At 40.3% G+C, this 8,371-nt stretch overlaps 1 long non-coding RNA gene across 1 annotated transcript; it reads right to left on the bottom strand.

Annotated features, from left to right (window-relative positions):
- Positions 1-431: 431 nt before the first annotated feature.
- Positions 432-1,965, bottom strand: LOC307018182. Its single transcript, XR_013802359.1, has 3 exons — positions 1,869-1,965; positions 1,700-1,770; positions 432-1,356 (listed from the first exon to the last, which is right to left on the bottom strand). It is a non-coding gene; the product is annotated as an uncharacterized lncRNA (long non-coding RNA).
- Between the last annotated feature and the right edge of the window lie 6,406 nt (positions 1,966-8,371).

The following is an 8,371-nucleotide window of genomic DNA, read 5'->3' as shown; positions in this document are numbered from 1 at the left end:
ATGTTCATTTGAATATTTCCTTTTTAATATTAAGTATATTCATTTACCCTATGTTTAACCAACATTACTTTTTAATGTTAATTGTAGGCTTTTAATATAGTCAGTATATTTCATTTGTAACTGTTAAAGCCACAATAATGTTTTGTTTAAACTACATGCTATAGTTTTCTGTTTAATCTACCTAGTGCTCAAGGGGTACATAAGATTATTTATTTCTTGTGAATAGAGGCATGTCGTACATTCTTCAACAGGATCCATCCTAATCTCTTATATCGACAGCATTTATCATAACATTTTAAAACAAATAGTCAATAAAGACAAACACATTTCTTTGAACAACATTCATGTATTTTTCTCAAAAAATAAAACAATATTAACAACCACCACACATCCAGATGAGCTTTTGGTTTTTCCATAATGCAGCCCAAGGAGAATTAACAAATACATTGAAAATAAAGAAATAGAATAAATAGAAAATGTTTGTGATGCATGTACATATACATTATTGTGTTAGAACACAGCAAGCAAGCTTAAAGGAAACTATTCTCCCGACCAAAATAAAGGTTTATTGTGCCAAATGGCAAAAAAAGGCTTATTTTTGTAACTCATTCATAGTAAACAATTAACAGAAAATGTCAAAGCCTAGCCGAAAAAAGTAAATGTTCTTGCAAATTCATTATTGAAATAGTAACCTGCTAATATGAAAGGGCACTTTAATACAAAAAAGCAATGGCATTGCTTTGGAAAAATACATGAAAGTATCATAATGGCCTCGTTTCTCACCACATATGAACTAAAGAAAGTATTACAAATAAAAACAATAACTGACATTTTGAAGTAGCACAATTAGTACATTCTGAAAGACATGACAAGTGGTACATTCTGAAAACACATGACCCCAGGAAAAACCCACATTTCTGAAACATGCAAATCAAGCAAAAAGCATGAGCAAAGGAAGTGCAAGACAGTTGTATCGATGAAAGTCCAGTATGAATGCTGTAAAAGTGCACAATGGTCCATGGCAACAGCTCACTCAAACAGTTTGTTTTTAAACGCTTGGGCTTTCTTGGAGACCATGTTGCCGTCTAGCTCCATTAACATTTGCTGGAGCACTTCGAACATGCACTTCAGTTTAGGGGGGTAGTTCAGGTTCATTGCATACATTAGTCCAAACAGCATGGTAGCAGCTAATGCAATTTTGTCCACATCAGTTAGTAGGCTACCTGTTGGCCTTCCAGGACAATATGTCCTCTGGTCTCATCTGTCCTCTGGTCTTATGGTGGAATTGTGTTTGACGACATAAAGTCCCACTGTAATCCCCTGAATGGACCGCAGAATGACGTCTTCATCTTCTGCCTGCAGAATGCACAGTCACAAAAGGAACAGAGTGAGATCTAACAAATCAATACATATATACCCATTACTAAGTCCCTGTGTTTATTTTTTGTCAGATTTCTGTACTTTTAAGCGTCCTTGTTATCTGATATACTCCTGTCTGACTTGATAAAAAATGTTTCATTTCCTGTATCTGTTTTAAATTAAATGCCCTCTAGCTTTTCAGTGTAGTCTGGCTATTAAACAAAAAACAGGGATGTTCACATACTTTAGGGTTTAGGCTATATACTATGTGGTGTTTCAATAAATACATATTTTAAAGCCCAACAAAAAAATCAAAAGGTCAAATATTACTTCTACTGACCAAAAACTCTCATTGGGGTACCCACACAGCCCCTTGAGAAGACAATCCCGGCCTAAATCGACATCATCAACCTAAGTGAAGGGGAATGAGAAAAGAAAGAATCTATTTTGCTCAATGAAATGTGTACACTATTGACTCGATGTATGATTTCCTTAAAATGAATTCTTACTTGAGTCATGTTTGACATAATACAGTTCAGACGCTGGCCTATCTGTCCTCCTCTCTTCTCAAAAACCTTCAGAGGTTTGTCAGATAGCACATCCAGCTGAGAGAGAAATCTTGATTGGAGGGGCAGGGTTGTTATACGCTTAATGTCCGCATTTATCAAAGAAAACAAAATATCACAGTCATAAAAATCATGAAATCATTTCATTTTCTAATGATGTTATGATTGTAGTTGTGTGCTTGCCTCAAAACGATGCAGAGAAACTAGTCCATGCATTTGTTACTTCAAGGCTAGCTTATTGTAACTCTTTATTATCAGGGTGTACCAAAAACTCAGTTAAGTTGCTTCAGCTGATTCAAAATGTATTGACCAGAGCACGGAAAAGGGACCGCATTACTCCTGTTTTGGCTCTATAGTGAGAATAACGTTTTATATCAAGTACGAACAACCAGGTTAGACTACATTACATTTAATTTAGTTTAAGTTTTTCTCCAAAGAGACTTAAAATAAGTATTACTGTAATATAAGACTACATATCAAGGGCGCCGGAAGCAGGGGGGCCAGGGGGCCATTGGCCCCCCCACTTTTCAGCCCTGCCCCACATTTTCGCAGCAGCAGATGCCGCGGAAAACTGTACAAATCCCGTTTCAATAATTCCCCTCTACTCTAAAGTCGCATCTAAAACGCGATCTGATCTAGCTGTGTACATTTTGTTATTTTTGATTGTTATATTCAGTCTCACTAGCTTCAGGCATGTTTGAAGCTTGTAAAGGGAAGATGACAGCTCTCACTCGCCACTCTGCTGTTCCTCAGCGCCGCTCCCCCTCCCTCCCGCTGAAATTATGAATGTAAGGTGTATAGTAATCATAGATAACACGGCAGGGTCCGTTACAGTTTGTTTTTATCTGATTTCAAATAAGCAAAGTCTTGGCTTTCAGTACATTAAACTTGTTTCGGCAAATTCAGATGATAAATAGGCCTACAACTTTGAAGCTTGTAACGGAATAATTACAAGCGGAGAACGGAGTAATTTAACGTCACTGCAGGCATAACAACAGCCGGTGTTTCTCGTGAGTCTTTTCCCCGGGAAACAAACACAATACACACAAACGCAAAAATACACAAACACACACGTATATACACGCGGCGCGGAACACTGTACAAATCCCGTTTCAATAATTCCCCTCTACTCTAAAGTCGCATCTAAAACGCGATCTGATCTAGCTGTGTATATTTTGTTATTTTGTATTGTTATATATATTCAATCTCATTAGCTACACGCATTTTTTAAGCTTGTAAAGGGAAGACCACAGCTCGCCTCTCACTGGCCACTCTGCTCTTCCGCAGCGCCGCTCCCCCTCCCTCCCGCTGAAATTATGAATGTAAGGCATAGTAATCATAGATAACACGGCAGGGTCCGTTACAGTTCGTTTTCATCTGATTTCAAATAAACAAAGTCTTGGCTTTCAGAATATTAAACTTGTTTCGGCAAATGCAGATGATAAATACAGGTTTGAAGTTTGTAATGGCATAATTACAAGCGGAGAACTGAGTAATTTAACGTCACAACAGGCATAACAACAGCCGGTGTTTCCCGTGAGTGCAGTAATCCAAACGAAAATATCTTCCCTCCGTAGTATTTTTGATCATTTGCTCCGCTAATAATCAATCAGATCGATGGATTCCAGAGAAGAGAAACACTTTAAAGGCCTTTTTCTCAAAACGATGACTCTGTAACAGTCATTATATAATGTGACATATTTTGCTTAATATTTGGAGTACAAAAACAATCCTGATCTCATTAGAAAGCTAGGAATCAAAATGTGTCTTCGGGTCAATGCGAACGATTTCGATGGAGCAGGTCACTTTGCATTAGGTAAAATAAAGCAGGCAGACATAACAGGAAGAATATGTACATTTTAACCCAATCAAATAGGACATTGTCACACCATTCAAATGTATCCATGTAAATTACAACCAATAAAAAAGCTTAGATTTGTTTATTTGTTACGTTGTTTACTTTATTTGTTACGTTGTTCTGCTGTGTGTGTCAGCCGTTAACCTAGAGATATAAAGAATATATACACTTGCAAACATGTCAGAAGAACCAGCGCAGAAGAAAACTAAATACGGTCAATCTAAACTTAAATTTAACAACTGGAAGGTCACATCCCTGACTACCACATCTCCGGAGGCTGGACCTTCTTCAAACAGCGAAGCCAGATGAACCCAAAAGCAGCAGCTCTAGTCTGCGGCCGCAGAAACTGTCAAAACCGCCGCCGACCCCACCGCCGCCGTTGTTGAACCGAAACAGGCTGGTTCCAACTGCATGGAGGTTTGCTGTCGGGACATTGAGGCGGTTAAAGCTGTACAGCTAACTATCAGAAAAAAGGAGACCGCTAGTAGATTATTTGGGCAAAGAGAAGGTACTTCAACGCAGAATGGTACAAAAACAGAGTGGTTAATTCTTTACAAAACCACTAAACGATAGTGATAAATTGCGATGTTAACAACCTCATGATAACCTCATTTTTTTTTTTACTTAGGATCATACCTGTGTTTAGTCTAGAAAAAGGTGAATGTGTGCATTTTATTATAAAATTGTGTATATTTACAGACTGTTGCAAACACTAAGAAGCTTATAAACATCAGGTTTAAAACTAAGAGCTTTACAAAAAAGTAACACAATTAAAGATGTTTGGAGTTTTATTTGAGTTATTCATTTACATTTTTTGTCAAAGAGATGCTGATTTGAAACCGTTGTAGCCGTTACGGCATTTCCTGTTTCTGCCGGAGAGAGGGGAGTTTGTCCCAAAGCTTGCCGCTGTATTTACTCCCTCCATCTTACAGGAGGGAGCCTCATGTGTCACTCCACGGAGTTCACTCCGTCACGGAGGGGGAGTGTCTAGGGCGTAGTTTGGGATTGGGCCATACACACGCACTTTTTTTGGCTCCCCCAATTCTAAAATGAATCCGGCGCGCCTGCTACATATAAGAAACTCTCTTATAGTCATTTCAACAAACAAAACATTATCACTTTTGTGAAGGAGGCTTTATCGCAGAATGTTTGGCTTTTGCCTCTCACTTTCTGAATAACTTGTGTCTAATAAATCAGAAAATGTGTATATCCCTGCGATGTTTGCAGTATGTAAATGTTATGAATAAATATTCAGAAATTGTCAGACTAATACCAGTTTTCAATTAGTTAAAGATCAAGTTTAAGTTAGTCAAGTAAATCACACAAAACATTTGAATACTCACCATTTACTACAGAGCCTTTGGAACAATGTTCAAAGCAAGGTCTATCTTCTCCTCACCAATTACCTTACACAGAAAAACACATTTGAAATTATTTCATTATTCACACACAAATAAAACAAAAATGTTCTGCTCCCTAAAGGCGACATTTACCATTTAATTATGTACCTTTAGGTTAATATGAACCGACTTCGGCCGAGATGGGCTCCTCCAGTGTAAAAAGCTACAGTAGCCTATACTAATGCAATGAGTACAACTTTGTACGGAGCCATACACATCAGCGTTACGAGCTCATTTCCATTGGTTTCAATGGAGACGTGCACTGCAGCAGCGCGCACCGCTCGTCATGTGACGAGGAACCAATCACAACCGAGAAACATCTCAACTTCCGTAAACACAAGTGTACGGCAACTATGGAAGATAAGTTAATTTCACAGCGGGTGGATCGTAACTAGACTTGCCACCCGTTCCTTGAAATACGTATTTGTTACGTAATTGGGAATTAAATGTTGCGTTCCGTATTGGTTCAATACGGAACGCAGTTTGTCCCGTATTTTCACAATCTGTCCCATGCACGTCTGTCACACACACACGTGAACACTGAACTAACAATAATGAACAAAATAAAGGACAGGAAATATTAAAAACAGCAAAATATGTTGGCGGGAGGTGCGCAAGACCTTCCGCGGACTCTCCTCTCTGCTCTGCCTCTGTGCCAAATCCTGTCTGTCTGCCTGTCAGCCCGGCCCGGCCCCTTTGCGCTGCCTGTCGTCGTTACGCTCGCTACGTTACGTCATCACGCCGCTCTGTCGCGGCGTGATTTTTAAAAACAAATGCAAGATGTCTTCAGATACGCCACCTCGTCCTCAAAAGAGGAAACACCGACAACAGAAATACAGACGAGAATGGGAAGAGGCAAACCAGTGGCTTGATAGGGTCCCTGAAGATGACTACAAGGCAAATTGCAAAGCATGTCGCAGAACATTTTCAGTGTCGCACGGTGGGCTGTCTGATGTCAAACAGCACGCAGCCGGGGATCAGAACACAAAGGAGCCAAGCACCAGTGTCACAGTTCTTCATAGCTGAAACATCTCCTGAGATTGATTCGGTATGATATGGGACCAGGGGTGGGTAGAGACTCTACCCACCCCTGGTCCCATATCATACCGATATGATTTTAAAGTCTATTAAATAAACGTGTATTTAATATTATCAATATAGAATGAAATGTAACCATAAAGAACATCTCTGATTCAGAATCAGAACTCTTATGTTGTTATGCTAATGCTGCTCATTTGAAATTATTCCTAATAGATTAACAGCAAATAAATACTGTGAATAAATAGGCCTACTGTGAATAAATACGATTGATTGATTGATAAATAAAATAAATAGTGACAACAATATGAAAGTAATAATCTGACATCATCCCATTCCCCCCTCTAGATTACTGCAGCTGAGGTGACACAGGTATACCACACAGTAAAACATAACCTCAGCTACAACAGTGCTGACTGTGGACACAAGCTCAATCAAAAGACTCTATCTGATTCCAAAATGGTGAAGAAGATGACTTTGGGGAGAACAAAGCAAGAGGCACTGGTGAAAGACGTCCTGGCCCCGAAGGCAGTGGGTGATGTTCTCAAGATCTTAACATCACCACCCCTCCCATTCTCCATACAGACCGATGCTTCCAATAAAGGGAACAGGAAGATGTTTCCCCTTGCTGTCCAGTACTTCACTCCAGAGTCTGGTGTCACCAACAAAATGCTGGACTTCATAGAGAATCCAGATGAGTCAGCTGCTGGGATTGTAGCTCTCCTGGAACAATCCCTTGAGAAATTTGGCTTGTCAATGGATCAAGTGACTGCATTCAGTGCTGACAACACAAATGTCAATTATGGTATTCACAACTCTGTTTTCACCAACCTGAAGAGAAAACAAAACGATCTGCTGCGAGGAAACTGCCATGTCCACATAGTGCACAACACAGTGAAGCACGCCCTTGACAAGCTTACTGTAGATGTGGAGAATGTTGTGCTGAAGGTCTATGGCCACTTCTCCATTTCAGCAAAAAGAAGAGAGTCACTCAAAGAATTTTGGGAGTTTTGTGACGTTGAATTCCAAGAGATCCTACGACATGTGACAACCAGGTGGCTCTCCCTCAATCCAGCCATCCATCGGCTGATGCAGACCTGGACTGCACTGAAGTCGTACTTCATCAGTCTAGGAGACGAGTGTCCCAAGCAAGTGCAAGCTTTGTTAAAGCTCAACAGAGACTCAACTGTGGAAGATGAAGACATTGTGGAGATTTACCTTCTTTTCTGCAACAATATACTCTCCCTCTTTGAGGAAGTAGTAAAGAGACTGGAGAGCAATAGAACCACCTGTGTTGAGTTGTATTCCATCATGGATGAATTCAGGCAAAAGCTCATACAGAGACGAGACGACCAGTTCTATGGGTACCTAACAAGGCAAAAGCTGCAGCGCCTCCTCCCTCATGACGCACACATGGCAAGGGCCGAATTCACTGCATTCCTCAATACAGCCATTTCATATGTTGAGAAATGGTTCGACTTCTCCGAAGAGAACTGGCTCTTCTCACTGCAGCCTCTCTTACTCCAACATGGCAACCTGACCTTTAATCAAATTGAGAAGGTGGCTACCAAACTCAACCTCATCAATAAATTGAAGATGAATGAGCTTTACGATGAGTGCACCACAGCCAATACAATCCTGAGGAGGCTCAGAGAAGAATATTCTGATGCATGGAAGTCCAAGGGTGTGACTGCGAGGTGGATGGCTGTGTTTAAAGAAGTGGATGTGCCCAACATGCTCTCCATCATGAGACACATCCTGAGCATCCCAGCATCCACTGGATACGTGGAAAGGATCTTCTCCAGAATGACCAACAAGTGGAGTGACTGCAGGAGCCGGTGCTCAGTGGAGCTCATCAGGAGTGAGCTCCTCATTACTCTGAACTTTGAGCAGACCTGTCCAGAGTTCCACACCACAGCTCTGAAAAACAAGGAGCTGCTCAGTGCTGCAAGAAGTAACAAGAAGTACTCCTGGAAGAAGAAGTGAGGAAGAGAGGGGACTGTTTAAACCTGTTCTAACAAAAAAAAGGACATAAAGGAGTTGAGGGAAGCTATGCACTTTATTTTTTATCTGTTTATTAGTTTTATGTTATGCACTTTCTTTAGGCGTATCTTGACTCCACTGGTGGCTCCCAGTTATGAAGCAGAGGG

The sequence above is a fragment of the Notothenia rossii genome (assembly GCF_949606895.1).
Source record: "Notothenia rossii genome assembly, chromosome: 1".
NCBI lineage: Eukaryota > Metazoa > Chordata > Actinopteri > Perciformes > Nototheniidae > Notothenia > Notothenia rossii.
This window is presented reverse-complemented; position numbering and strand designations above follow the sequence as displayed.